The sequence below is a fragment of the Gossypium hirsutum genome, chromosome D03 (genome assembly GCF_007990345.1).
Source record: "Gossypium hirsutum isolate 1008001.06 chromosome D03, Gossypium_hirsutum_v2.1, whole genome shotgun sequence".
NCBI lineage: Eukaryota > Viridiplantae > Streptophyta > Magnoliopsida > Malvales > Malvaceae > Gossypium > Gossypium hirsutum.
In genome coordinates, this window is record NC_053439.1 from 25,677,877 (window position 1) to 25,694,065 (window position 16,189).

At 35.2% G+C, this 16,189-nt stretch overlaps 1 non-coding gene across 1 annotated transcript; it reads right to left on the reverse strand.

The window, feature by feature from the left end:
• Nucleotides 1-1,695: 1,695 nt before the first annotated feature.
• On the reverse strand, nt 1,696-1,801 carry LOC121215722 (small nucleolar RNA R71). The gene has a single exon (XR_005911698.1). It is a non-coding gene; the product is annotated as a small nucleolar RNA R71 (small nucleolar RNA).
• Between the last annotated feature and the right edge of the window lie 14,388 nt (nt 1,802-16,189).

Consider the following 16,189-nt stretch of genomic DNA (forward strand, 5'->3'; position numbering starts at 1 on the left):
GTGCCGATTTCTCCCCTTGAGAAAGGGGTTTATTCAGCCATTTTGGAGCAGCAATTGAGTGTTCATAGCAACCTTTATCGGCAAGGACAAGAAAGAAGGAAGAAGGGAGCAACCTAGTCAAGCCATAAAAAACCACCGGATTTGATTCTTGTTCCTTATCTCTTTAATTTTTTTTTTGTTTTTATGATGAACATATCTATGAATATTTATGCTATTGGAATGGTTAATTTAATCAGCTTAGCTTGAATTTAATTTGTGTTCGGTTGATTGCATTCCGTCCTCTTGATTTGTTAAATTTATGTTTATTCTGTTATAGACCTCGGTAAAATGTTTGATTAAGTAAAATCATGCCTAAGTTATTCTTGCAATATTAATTGTTAGATAACTAAAGAATTAATTATTAAATTGTATTGAAATTGTAATTAATCGACACAATACTTAATCAGGGCATGTTTATTCTTCTAAGGTAGTTGAAGTTAATTTAGCATTTTATTTGGCGATACATATGCATTGCATAACTTGCAAGATTATTGTTATTAAACTGTTTCAAGGTAGAAATACTCCGTTACCTCACTTGATCTTTTAATTGCTTGTGAAGATTGATTAATCGCTTGGATTGACATTGAAAAATGTTCAAGAGATTGATTAATTTAATAAGTATGTATGAGTAGTAGTTAGCAAATTACCGAGTTGCCATGAATTTGTTCGTAGCAGTATAAACATAAGTTTAATAATTCTAAGTTAAAGGAATGTAATTAATCCAACACAATTATATCATCTTGATTAAACCTTATTTGAAATCGTGCATTAGAACCTTTTCATTTTGAATTTTTTTACTTAGTTTTTAATCATCTTTAAACCAAAATATTTTCCATCACCAAAGTGTTTTAACATTAATACATTAATTTCATAAATATTCCTTTTTACAGTCCCTGTGGATACGATAACTCGACATTTACTTGTTACTTTATTACTTGCTGCGATTGTGTACACTTGCACATTTTCGTCGTTTCAAGTTTTTGGCGCCGTTGCCGAGGGCTTTTTTAAAAAAAAGACATTATTTGTGAATCTATTTTTACATTTTGGTTTATTTATTTTCCTATTTAAATCTTTACTTAATTAATCTTTCTGTGATTGTTTCAGGTGTTTAAGAGTATTGACCAGATTATCGACTTACTACCTGTGGACCTTGAAATAGAACGAACCTTTCGATAGCGAAGAAGACAAGCGAACCAGAGAAGGACCGAAGAGATAAACTTTGAGAATATGAATCAAGGAAACAGAGCAAACCTTACTCAGAATCCTATTCGCATTGCTGATGACAGGGATAGAGCTTTGCGACATTATGTCGTGCCAGTATTTAACGATCTTAATTCGGGTATTAGGAGACTCGAAATCGTGGCACAACAATTCAAGCTGAAGCCAATCATTTTCTAGATGCTTCAGACTGTGGGCCAATTCAGTGGAATGCCTACTGAAGATCCTCATCTTCACTTAAGACTATTTATGGAAGTGAGTGATTCTTTCAAGTTAACAGGAGTACCCGAAGATGCATTACGACTGGAGCTGTTTCCATATTCGCTAAGGGACAGAGCTCGTGCCTGGTTGAACTCATTTCCACCGAACTCTATTTCTACGTGGCAAGAGTTAGCTGAGAGATTCCGCATGAAGCATTTCCCGCCGAGCAAGAATGTCAAGTTGAGGAATGAGATCACTACCTTCTAAAAATTGATGATGAGTCCCTGTATGAGGCATGAGAAAGGTACAAAGAGTTATTACGAAAGTGCCCTCATCATGGAATCCTACATTGCATTCAACTTGAGACATTCAATAATGGTCTCAACGCTCACACGAGGATGGTAGTGGATGCCTCTGCTAATGGTGCTCTCCTTTCTAAGTCTTTTAATGAGGCTTACAAAATTATTGAGAGGATAGCCAGTAACAATTATTAATGGCCAACCAATCGAGTAGCGCCAGGAAGACGAGTCACTGGAATACATGAACTGGATGCTCTCACTTCACTTACATCTCAGGTATCTTCAATATCCTCAATGCTTAAGAATCTTACCACTAATAGGTCTAGCAGTTTTGCAACCCAACCACCTAACCAATTTGAGAATATAGTCTGTGTGTATTGTGGGGAAGGACATTTGTTTGAAGAATGTCCATCAAACCTCGAATCCGTATATTACATGGGTAACCAAAACCAAAACCGAGGGAGGCACGAACTGCAATCCAACTTTTATAACTCATCGTGGCAAAATCACCCGAATTTTTCCTAGAGTAACCAATGGGCTAGAAGCAATAACATTTACGCCCAACCTAGACCAACTCAGCCACCTAGTTTCCCCCAACAAGTTCAGAAACCAACCCAAGTGGAACTATCCAATAGCTTAGAGAATCTATTGAAGGCATACATGGCGAAAAACGATGCCATTCTAAGGAGTTTGGAGAATCAAGTGGGCCAGCTTGCTACTAAACTCAGGAACCGACCACAAGGTGCTCTACCTAGTGACATAGAGAATCCAAGAAATCTGCGGAAGGAACATTATAAAGTGTTGACATTGAGAAGCGAAAAGATAGTAGAGCCCAACACTGTCGAAGTTGAAAAGGAGTCAGTTGACGCTCAAGATTCAGAAGAAGTTCAACCAAGTGTTGAAATTCCAGTTTCACCAAAACTAGAATCTACAAAACCCGACAAAGTAACCTCATGACCAGCTAATTTTAATCAACTAACAATGTCGTTAGATGCTGAATTTTCGCCAAAGATGAATCAACCAGAATTAGTCCCAGTAATGAAACCACCACCACCCTACCCTCAAAGACTTCAGAAATAGAAGCAGGAGATTAAATTCAAGAAGTTCCTTGACGTACTCAAGCAACTTCACATCAACATCCCGTTGGTTGAAGCACTTGAGCAAATACCGAATTACGTCAAGTTCATGAAAGATATCTTGTCTAAAAATGAAGAGTTGGAGAATTTGAGACAGTAGCTCTGACGAAGGAATGCAGCGCATATCTTTAAGACAAACTACCCCAAAAATTGAAGGATCTTGGATGTTTTACCGTACCGTGCAACATTGGAGCAACATATTGTCGTAAGGCATTATTTGACTTAGGTCCAAGTATCAACTTAATGCCAATGTCAATATTTTAGGAAGTTGGGGATAGGAGAAGTTAGACCAACTATAGTTATGCTTTAACTAGCAGATCGATCCTTAGCACATCTAGAAGGAAAACTTGAGGACGTATTGGTACGTTTAGATAAGTTTATCTTTCTTATTGACTTTGTAATTCTAGATTTTGAAGCAGACAAAGAAGTACCAATCATCCTAGGAAGGTCATTCCTAGCAACTGTAAGGACCCTTATTGATGTACAAAATGGCGAGCTCTCTATGCGTGTTCAGGATGATCGGGTAACATTTAACGTCTTTAAGTCTATGCGATTTCCTGACACAATGGATGATTGCTCTGTAGTGTCTGATTTAGAGGATTTAATAGTGGGGAAGGAGCTCAACTGTGTTGAGGACCCACTGGAAAGAATTTTGACATCGGATCCTCCAAATGATGAAGAGGAGAATGAATACTTAGCTTTGCTAGAAGCTAATCAAAGGGGATTTAATCCGCAATCTTATTTTGAATCTTTGGAGTTAGAAAAGAGGTACGATTATCAACCAAAAGCATCGATCGAGGAGCTACCTAAATTAGAACTCAAGGTATTACCTTCTCATTTAAAATACGTTTATTTAGGTAACGTTTCTAGTCTACCTGTGATTGTTTTAACAGAATTGAACACTAAGGAAGAAGAGAAACTTATCTTACTTCTGAAACAATTCAAGATGGCCATCGGATGGACCATAGCCGATATTCGCGGCATTAGTCCATCTGTATGCATGCACAAGATAATCTTGGAAGATGGAAAAAAAGAGACGATTGATGGACAAGGAAGACTGAACCCTATCATGAAGGACGTAGTAAAAAAAGAGATCATCAAGTGGTTAGATACGGGTAACATCTATCCCATCTCAAACAGTTCATGGGTAAGCCCGGTCTAGTGCGTGCCAAAAAAAGGATGTATCACGGTCGTAGAGAACGAGAACAACGAGTTGATACCGACTAGAATGGTTATGGGATGAAGAATCTGCATCAATTACCGAAAGCTGAACAAGGAGACTAGGAAAGATCACTCCCTTTTTTGCTCTTGGACCAGATGCTGGATAGACTCGAAGGACAAGAATAATACTATTTTCTCGATGGATACTTAGGGTATAATCAGATTATAGTAGCACTGGAAGATCATCACAAAACGACATTCACCTGTCCGTACGATACGTTTGCATTTAGACGCATGCCATTTGGTTTATGTAATGCACCTGCTACATTTCAAAGGTGTATGATGTCTATTTTTTACTGACATGGTTGAGAAATATTTGAAGTTTTTATAGACGATTTTTCAGTATTTGGAGATACTTACGATGATTTCTTAGCCAGTCTAACTAAGGTACTAAGGTGATGCGAAGAAACGAATCTCATACTCAAATGGGAAAAGTGTCATTTTATGGTATGAGAAGAACTTATTCTAGGGCATCGGATAACGAGACATAGGATCGAGGTAGACAAAGCAAAGGTAGACGTTATTGAGAAACTCCACCACCAACATCTATAAAGGGTGTTAGGAGCTTTTTGGGCCACGCCGGTTATTATCGAAGATTTATCAAGGGCCTCTCCAAAGTTGCTAAACCCTTATGCAAATTATTGGAGAAGGACTCTCTATTTAAGTTTGATGAGGAATGCTTAAAAGCCTTCAATGATTTGAAGAGTCGATTAGTCACGGCACGCATAATCGTCACACCAGACTAGGATTTGCCATTCAAATTGATGTGTGACGTAAGTGACTTTGCAATTGGAGCTGTCTTGGGCTAGCGAAGGAACAAAGTTTTTCATCCCATCTTATACGCAAGTCGAACCCTAAGAAGAGCTCAATTGAATTATACGGTAACATAAAAGAGTTACTTGCTATTGTGTTTGCTTTCGACAAGTTTCGATCTTATCTGGTAGGTACCAATGTGACTGTCTATACGGACCACTCGGCAATTAAGTATTTACTTACGAAGAAAGACGCTAAGCCAAGGTTGAGCCGATGGGTACTTCTACTTTAAGAGTTTGATCTAGAAATTCAAGATCGAAAGGGAGTCGAAAATCAAGTAGCAGATCACTTGTCTAGATTGGAGCCATAAGAAGGGAATTCTCCTCTTATACCAATTCAAGAGATGTTTCCAGAGGAACATATCCTGAAGGTAAATCATGTCCATAATACCCATTGGTTTGCTCATATTGCTAACTATTTAACTTGTGGTTTGATGCCAATTGATAAGATGTATCAACAAAGGAAAAAGTTTCTTCACAATGTGAAGTACTATTTCTAGGAAGAGTCATATGTGTTTAAAAAGTGTACAGATCAGATGATCAGGAGATACATGGCAGAAGATGAAATACCGAAGATTTTATGCCACTGCCACTTAGCTCCAAGTGGGGGACACTTCAGAGGTGCATGTACAACAGCCAAAGGATGCATATGCTTACATGAAGAGCTGTGATCGATGTCAAAGGGTTGGAAATGTCACCAATAGAAATGAGATGCCTCGAACAAACATCATTGAGGTAGAGTTGTTCGATGTATGGGGTATTGACTTTCTTGGTCCTTTTTCTCCATCTTGCAATCACAAGTACATACTAGTAGTAGTAGACTATGTGTCTAAGTGGGTCGAGGCTGAGGCATATCTGACAAATGATGCTAAGGTTGTGATGAAGTTTCTGCAGAAGCATGTGTTCACAAGGTTTGGAACCCCAAAAGCTATCATCAGTGATGAAGGATCTCACTTTGTGAACAAGTGGTTAAAATGGTTATTAGACAAGTACGGAGTGAAACACAAGGTTGCAACAGCTTACCATTCGTAGACAAATGGGCAAGCTGAACTGGCAAATAAGGAGATCAAAGGCATACTTGAGAAGGTAGTCTGCCTGAACCGACAAGATTGGTCCACAAGATTAGATGATGCTTTATAGGGTTATAGAACAGCATACAAGACACCGTTAGGGATGTCACCCCATAGGTTGGTCTTTGGGAAAGCCTGCCATCTACCATTGGAGTTAGAGCACAAAGCTTATTGGGCTCTTCAACAGCTTAATTTGGATCCTAAGCTCACGAAAGAGAAACGGATGTTCCAACTGAATGAGTTAGAAGAGTTCCGAATGTTCTCATATCAAAATGCCAAATTACTTAAAGAAAGACTCAAGAAATGACATGACAACCACATTCGAGTTCGAGAATTTGAAGTAAGTTAGCAAGTCGTCTTTAATTCCAGATTGAAGTTCTTTCCAGGTAAGCTAAAATCACGTTGGTCCGGTCCATTTATGATTCACCAAGTTTATCCATACGGAGTTGTTGAACTCTAAGGTAAGGGAGGTAATTTTCAAGTTAATGCTCAGCGCCTGAAACATTATTGAGGAGATAAAATTGAACGGAATAAAATCTAGTTCATTTTATTGGATACTTAATTTTTCGTTTTTCTTTTTGAATAAATTATTTAGAGTATATTTTCAGGTAAAGTATGTTTAAATAAATTCTGTCTAAGAGATTGAAACTTGAGCGACCGTTTGTGACCCCTCCAATCTTTCTTAGGAATTTATTTTGACATAATTTTCCAAGAAATTATCTCCTAAATGGAAAAATAAATTTTTAGTTTCAAATAAAAGGGTCAATTTTGATCCAAGTTTTAATTTTCAACTCAATTTTAAATTTTCATTAAGTCTAGGGACTTAATTGAAGTATTTTCAAAATTTAGTCGCTCTTTTCGTAAAAAAAAACTAGGTGCCTTTCTTTGTGAATATTTTCAAAAAGCATCTAGAATAAATATCTTTAATATTATTAATAATTTGATAAACTTTAATATATAATTATATTATTTATAATTTATATATTAATTTTTATCAACTTAGCTTAGAATTAGGATTAATTAAGAATTTTTTATTTCTACAAAATAAAATAAGAGATGGGAATTAAAAGTAAATATGGACAATTAGTAAAGTCTAAAGTGTGGCAATAGGTATATACATGTCTAGGATTGGATCTAGGAAGAGCTTGGTACTTAAGCAGTCAAATTGACTCACCTCCTCTTTTCTGGAATCCTACCTAGTGATAGTATCTATTCACTTTAAACAATGAGGACATTGTTCATTTTAAGTTGGTGGGACCTAAAAATGGAATTATTTCCACTTAGAATAATTTTTTTTCTTTTAATTATGAATATGATATATTTTTGTTCAATAAATTTGAATTTTGTTAAGTATGCTAAATTTAAGTATGAATAAAGTTTGATTATTTCAATAAATTGTTATGTTAGCTTAATAATAATATGAATGTATTTTTCATAAAGCATGCAAATTCGTACCATAAAATTTTTTCCCTACGAAAAAATTAGGCATGCATAAAAGTTTAAGTCTTTAGAATTGACTTAGTAATTTCTTGAGGCGAAATCCTAGGAAGCATGGAATATTGAAATGACTTAGGCAATTATTGTTTGGACCGTTTGAGACTTTCAAGCTGACCATGATAAAATTATCCTTTGAAACCCAACTTTGAGACTATATGGCCTAGTTTTATTTGGACCTTTGCAATATTTAGCCATCACTTTTTTCTTCATTATCTTTAAAATTGTCCCAAACACTAGACTCAGTACTATGTTTGAAAATAAGTTTGGGGGAATTAAAAATAAGTATCAATTGCTCGAAAATTGTAGTACATGAAGCAAGTGCTCGAATTTGAATTAAAAAAAACATGTACTCGAAAGAAAATAGATGTACAAAAGAGCATGTGAAAGTAAAATAAGTTGGTATATCGAAGGTAAAAATTTCGAAGGTTGGATTTTAGGCTGAGTCTAGGGTTTTTAAGCCAAAATTTATCTATCTTTTACCTACCCATAGCCTAGCCACATTACAACCTTAATAAATGCCTATTGATTCAAGTTTCTATGCTACCTACATTAGTGGAGAGAAATTGCTAAGATCAACATATGAAGACATAAGTTAAACTTAATGATTGCAGCTTAGTCTTGAATAAGAGAATAAAAAAATCAAATTGGTAAGGGTTAACTTGTCTTTGTTAAAGATGCATTTAGTCTAATTTTTCTATTATAATAGTTGTTGAATGTAATTTTAACGATATGCTTACTTAAGTAGCATAATTATCAAATTTCTTATTTTTGAGCCTAAGTATATTAAATTCATAATTTTGAGAAGAAAGTTGTTTTGAAGGAATTATTCAAAAGTGATTCTGAGAAATTCTTTTTGAAATTTGTGCATTACTCGAGACGAGCAATGATTTAAGTTTGGGGGTATGGAAAAACAAAGATTTATATACTTTTTCATATCTAATTTTACTTAAAATCATGCATTTTCGATAGAATTTTTGTCATAAAATAATTAATTTTTATAAAATAATTAAATTGTATTACAAATTTGAAATTTTTAGTCAATTTTACAATTATTTTTAGTGAATTTTGATTATTTTTGACAGATTCGTACAAATGGCGAAAATTGACCCAGTAGACACTGTTAGAATAACAAAACCGAGAAGCAATTCGAAGTAACAAGGAAAAATAATTTCTAGCCTAAGACGGTCCAAATATGTGTATTAATTCATACTATAATTAATTTTACTTTATTCCCAATTTAATTTGGGCTAAATAAAATAATTTTAATTAATTATGGAAAAAGGGCCCAGTTGAACTGCACCAGTTGAACCAAATTTAAGCGAACCGAACCAACCACCCATTGGGCAGCCCAAAATTGTTCAAATGCTGACCCAAATCAGAATTTTAGCTGATTAAATTAGCTGCAAAAAGGCCCTTGGAAGACTTCCAAATTGCATTCAAACCTCACCTTAAATTAAGGCTTTACGGATTTGCCCCAGGCTAATTTTAGCAAAGTTGAAAGTCTCAACTTTGCCATGTAGGATGGTCGGCCATGAAGGGGCTCTTTGGCTGATGAAATTTTATATTTTTAGCAGCCATCTTCAGCTATACAAACTCCCCTTTTCTGCCCATTCAAATCACCCCTCATTCACATCTCTTCCCTCACAACTCTTCTCTCCTCTCTCACTTTTTTCTCTCATTTTCCCATTCAAAGTTCCTTGCTCTTGTGCGGATTTCTCCCCTTGAGAAAGGGGTGTTATTCAGCCATTTTGGAGCAGCAATTGAGTGTTCATAGCAGCCTTTATCGGTGAGGACAACAAAGAAGGAAGAAGGGAGCAACCTAGTCAAGCCACGAAAAACCACCGGATTTGATTCTTGTTCCTTATCTCTTTAATTTTTTTTTGTTTTTATAATGAACATATCTATGAATATTTATGCTATTGGAATGGTTAATTTAATCAGCTTAGCTTGAATTTAATTTGTGTTCGGTTGATTGCATTCCGTCCTCTTGATTTGTTAAATTTATTTTTATGTTGTTATAGGCCTAGGTAAAATGTTTGATTAAATAAAATCATGCCTAAGTTATTCTTGCAATATTAATTGTTAGATAACTAAAGAATTAATTATTAAATCGTATTTAAATTGTAATTAATCGACACAATACTTAATCAGTGCATGTTTATTCTTCTAAGGTAGCTGAAGTTAATTTAGCATTGTATTTGGTGATACATATGCCTTGCATAACTTGCAAGATTATTGTGATTAAGCTGTTTCAAGGTAGAAATACTCTGCTACCTCAGTTGATCTTTTATATGCTTATGAAGATTGATTAATCACTTGGATTGACATTGAAAAATGTTCAAGAGATTGATTAATTTAATAAGTATGTATGAGCAGTAGTTAGCAAATTACCAAGTTGCCGTGAATTTGTTCGTAGCAGTATAAACATAAGTTCAATAATTCTAAGTTAAAGGAAAGTAATTAATCCAACACAATTATATCATCTTGATTAAACCTTATTTGAATTAGTGCATTAGAACCTCTTTATTTTAATTTTTTTTACTTAGTTTTTAACCTTTAGTTTTTAATCATCTTTAAACCAAAATATTTTCCATCACCAAAGTGTTTTAACATTAATTTCATAAATATTCCTTTTTACAATCCCTGTGGGTACGATAACTCGACATTTACTTGTCACTTTATTACTTTTTGTGATTGTGTACACTTGCACATTTTTGTCGTTCCAAAGAGTTACACCAACATATTGAAAGCTGATTTCAGCAAGTGTTGAAAAACCATTCAAAGCTTTACTTGATTTGTAGCAAAAATCTTTTCAAAGTTTTAACTTTGAAAATAAGAAATCCTTTTTAGTTGATTTAAGCGATTTTGTAGTTTCGTGTTTGGAATTGTCAGATACTAACGAGTTTATCAAAAAGCATGGCAGGTTCAAAAATAGATTACAAACCCCAAAGATCAAATTATAGTTACATCAGTGCAAAAAAAATCCAAGCTCCCGTATGTCGTCCAAACCTAAGTCAGATGTCCCCCCAAACAGATAAAGGTAAGACGAAGGGTGAGCTACCAAGCACAGCGTATAACCAAACTCAATTAAAAACAAATAAATCATCACATACAAATCATAGTGATGCAGAGAACTTAGAAACGGTTATACCCAGCACGAAACATATCTAGAGTATGATAGAGATTTCAATAACTATAGTGCAACAGAACCGAACAAAACAGAATAGAACAGAATAGAACAAAACAAATCAAATAGAATAGAGTAGAACAGAATAGAAAATATATGTCGATATCGATGCAGTATGTTCTTTTCAGAACAAATCATAATGTAGATTGATTAGAAAATATCCTACCTAACTCCGCTACACACCAAAATAGAGTTCCCTAGAACTCGTCTAACCCAATCACACCAACAGATAACTATGGACAATGCCACCTGAATTTGTAGTGAAAATTGCGAGATCAGAGACGTGGTCAAGCCGCTAGAACAGAATTAAGGATAAACCACTAGATAATGCAGATCATTAAACTACCAGAAAATTCCTCCTTTCACTTCACCCCAAGTCCCATGTAGTATGTCATGGCATGCAGATACAGAGTCAAGGTGATAAGCATGTAAATCATGCTATCATAGAATAGTAGAATCAATAGGCATGGGAGTTCATGCTTTGTAAAACAGATTTATCAAATCTCAATAGATCACATCAGATTGCCATGAGTCATATGCATGGTTATAAATTAGAATCAATAACAATCAATTCAACATATTTGGATATCACATTTTCTAAATCAACAGAGTAACACAAGGGCGTACCATCATTCATAATAGAATACGGATCGTACCTGGATAAGTCACTTACCTAAACACACCCAAACAGGGGTACCTTATACATTAGCAATCATATTTACTTACTTTAACTCAAAATATTCATATGTATAGATAGTAGATTATACACTAACATATCAATAATTCTTGAGTTTTATAGCTTAATACAGATCCTACAGGCTCTACGGAAGGCTTGCATTCGAACCAGACGATGCTTACGATCTTAGGGAAAATTTTAGAAATTTGACCACCACGCCCGTGTGGATCCACATAGCCTGGGTGTTTGGCCAGTGTAGCCTTCTTAGTGACTGACATGGTCTGTCATACGACCTCGGACACGGTTTTGTGGTCCCAAATAGTGAGTTACACAGCTTGAACAGACGTCCATGTCCCTAGCCCGTGTGACTCTAAATAGTCCCTCACACGATCTAGCAGACGACCTAACACACAAGCGTGTGGCGTAGGAGGCCACATTTTTTTACGCTTGTAAATCGTAAAATTTGGGTTTTGGGTACCCACCTAATACATTTTTGACATAGAAGCAACATAGACAATCCTGAAACGTAAAAAATGACATTACAATGACTAAATCAGACACATAAAATGAAACAAAATATTTGAATTAACATCCAAACCGAAACATGTCGAAGGATTTCAACACCAAATCTGAAACAGAGTTAGGCGCTTTCCCTTGCTTGTAAATCGAAACACAAAACTCAAATCATTGAAAAAAAACATTATTCTTAAGGTCTTCTCCTAACAAACCTGTACAAATAAAAAATCTACTCCCTATGTAAAATATAACTTCGTTCATTGAAACTCATACACAACAAACTTGACAAAGAACACTTACACAATTCGATTGAAGAATGACAACACAATAGAACTTCGAATAGCTGATACAAAAGGAATCAGATTGTAAACTAGGGGTGGAAGAAGATCCCAACCAGGAAGAAAAGAAAAGGAAACGGTAGAGAGAAAAATGGAAGGAAAACAAAAAACGTAAAAAAGAGAGGAAATTTTTCTTTGAAAACTTAATTAATTTCAGAAAGTAGAAACTAACTCACAAGGCAACATAACATAACAATTTCTCATTGCTTTCGCATGGACTCGAATATAGGACCACAGGGCATGCAGAAGCTTAACCATTGAACCAGTATTTGAACCTAGAACCTTACGCACCCTAACACAACACTTAACCACTAAACCAAATTTAAACTCTTATAAAAATTTCCAAAATCTAGACTCAAGGACAAGAGATAACAACTCTTGATTTCACAACTCTATTTCTTTTAACCCGATTTTTGGGAAGTTACACTGGCCACACGACCGTGTGACCCCTATTGGGGATTTTTCTATCACGTACGACCTGGGGAGTTTTCACACGGCCTGAGATGCGGTCGTGTCTCCCCTACTTCTTATTGTGAAATTTTGTCACATAGGCATAAAGAGTTACACCATCTGCCCACACTGTTGTGTATCTCAGCCACACGGCCGTATATCTTAGTCACACAATCGTGTGGTTCTATTTTTGTAGTTTTTAGTCCTTTTTCGCAAATTGATTCATTTTCGACCTTGAGCGATCCCTTGCATGTTTAAGTCTCTGTAGGAATATTTGGAACACCATTATTGATTGCCGTATGACTAAGATAGGTGCATTACTGGTTGGATTTATATATTTATGTACACACAAGTTTAAACTCGGTTATTTGCGTAGGTTGCTAATATGACTTTGTTACACTAAATTTTGTATATGAGTTAATTAAATATGTTATTTAGAAATTATGGATTTGTTAATTCTATTATTTGGTGTTCGTTACGAGTATGTTTGTGGGTTATTAGAAACTGATATGAGCATGTCTGATTTTGTATATTCACATGCGTAAGATTACTTGCAGTTGCATTATTGTTGGGATTTTGTTATAAAGAGAAGGAAGTTTGATTCCGAAGTTAAACTGCATTGTTTTAATTTGGGCAGTAAATCCACAACATTATTGGCAGCTTGACTTCATAACACTCGAGTGGCCTACGACCACCTTAAGGCGTATCGGTTGGACGAGTCCACCATAACCTAAAAATTTGTCAGTAGTGGATGGAAGGGCCTAGTGAACCCTATTTGATGTGTAGGATGGATAGAATTGTTGTGATTGGATTGTTGGGTGGGAGTTACTTTCATTTTTCACGCTTCTGTGCATGTCTTACATATATGGATGTTGTAAAAATTGTGAATTGAATTACTTTATATGGTGTGCATATTTATCATGAATTCTTTGTGATTTCTATATGTATGATCATCTGTATGAATCTGCTTAATTACATTTGTTTTAGACTCACTGAGCTTCGTAGCTCACACCCTTAGTTTACCTTTTTCAGGTAATCCACATAGTTAAGTCTCAAACTCAGCAAATCAGAGGTCTAGGAGTTTTACGTCTCAGTTTGTTTTTAAATAAAGGTTTTCCTAAGATATAATACTATATGTTCAGTCGGATTATAAATATTTTATATGAACTATGGTATGGGTTTCGGTTTTGGATACATGAAACTGCATAGGCATTGGTAATTGATTTTCAATTCTCTCATTTTAAGATTTTTGGTTCGAATATCAAATTAGAATTCATGCATAGTCAATTAAAAGTAAAATGACATATTTTCTGCTACTACGTTAGTCTCTCTTTCTCTTCCAATTTTAGATTTTGACTCTTTTTGCAATTGTATTTTCTTTTTCCCACCATCTTACTTGTCCTTTGATTCTTCTTATTTATTTCACTATTACTTTACTCGAAGCTCTAGTAATTTGGTGTCGTCTCTCTAGTCTCATTCATTCATCCATATTTCCACTCATCAAGGTTTTGAAGTGGGTAAGTGTTTTCTTTGGGTTTCGTTTAGATCGATTTTTCTTTATTCCTTTTATAAAGTATGGTTGATTTTCTTATAGGTTTAGTATGTTTGTGTAATCAAGTTTTAGATCAGTTTTGTGGAGGTGCTTTCGTTGATTCTTAGAGCTTTGGAAGCTTGTTTCAAGTGTGTTTCTTGAAGACTCATAATTAGGGGTGATTTTATTGTTAATTTTTGTGATTTACACCAACATTTGGGGTGATTTTTGAACGACACGAGCATATGCCATATACGAGAAGTCCACAAAGTCGGGTGCTACTTTAGAAATTAGGTTAATTCTCTTATCACATAGCTTGAGACACAACTGTGTCTCCCCTATTTCTTCTTGTGAAATTTTGTCACACAGGCACAGAGAGTTACATGATCTGTCCACACGGCCGTGTATCTCAGCCACACGATCGTGTCAGCCACATGGTCGTGTCTCTCAACCACACAATCGCGTATCTCAGTCACACCATTGTGTTTCTCAGCCACATGGCTGTTTACCCCTGTCACATGGTTTGAACCCTCCCGCACGACCATGTGGTCCTGTTTTTGTAGTTTTTACTCTTTTTTGCAAATTGATTCATTTTTTTTACCTTGACTGGCTCCTTTATATGGTGTGCATATTTATCATGAATTATTTTTTATTTCTGTATGTATGATCATCTGTACGACTATGTTTAATTACATTTGTTTTAGCGTCATACTGATCTTCATAGCTCACACCCTTAGTTTACCCTTTTCAAGAAACCCACGTTGTTAAGTCTCGAACTCAAAAAATTAGAGGTCTCAAAGTTTCACATCTCAGCTTGTTTCAAATAAAAGTTTTCCTAAGATATAATACTGTATTTTTAGTTGGATTGTAAATATTTTATATGAACTGTGGTATGGGTTTTGGTTTTGGATACGTAAGACTGCATGGGCATTGGTAATTGGATTTTCTATTCTCTCATTTTAAGATTTTTGGTTTAAATATCAAATTAGAATTCATAAAAATTTGGAAAGCCATTAAGAGTAGCCCAAATTAGCTTTGGGATAATTAATTTGGAGGCCCTTAGACATATCAAAGAATCAAAAATTAACTCCCAGCTAATACCCAAGAAACTGTCCAACCCCATGCATGATTCATGTATGAAATCAAGCATAAGTCAAGCAACCATCAACCTCCCTCTCCACACATTAATCCCGACCAAGAAAAGGAGAGAATCAAGGGATCTTCAAGCTATTTTTAGCAAACTCCTATGTCATCCCTCTTGATACGAGTCACAAAGACCCAACCCAAGCCCAAGAACGTGATGGGCTCAAATTATTCCAAATCTGATTCGCCCTCTTCTTTACTAAAGATCGGATCGCCCCTTTTGTTCTTGGCAACAAAATTCATTAAAAATCCCTAAATTCCTTGTTCTTGTCGATTTCTTCTTTTTAGATTTGGGTTGTTTTGATTGCTGGAATTTTGGGGAAATTTAACTTGCTGTTTGTGTCTTTCTTTTCAGATTCGGCAGATTGGAGTATTCTTTGAGGTTCAATTGCATGTTCTTGATTCCCCAAGAACATTTATTAACACTTATTCCTATTCTCAATTTGATTCTTTGCTGGTTTGGGGATTTTTATTCCAGATCTGGAAATTCAAAGTTCTAATCTTTTAATTTCTGTTTCGTTTCAGATTTGTTCGTTTAGAGCCTCGTAGGAGTTTTCTTGTGACTTGGCAACTCGATCTTGGTCCGCGCGCAACCCTCTATCACCTCTACTATTAATAGTTAGTGAAAATTATGGGCTACTATAATAGGGAATATGAATTGGCTAGGCTTGGGTAATGAGAAAAATGAATACATTTCATTTCACGAGCCTAAAGGAAAAATTGTAAATATGTGAAAATTTAGGGGCAAAAATTACATTTTTTCCATAAGGTGTTTTTGGGAATGAATTGAAAATGTGTGTATTAAATGAGTTAAATGTGTTATTATATATCAAGAAAGACGAGGAATTGACCTTG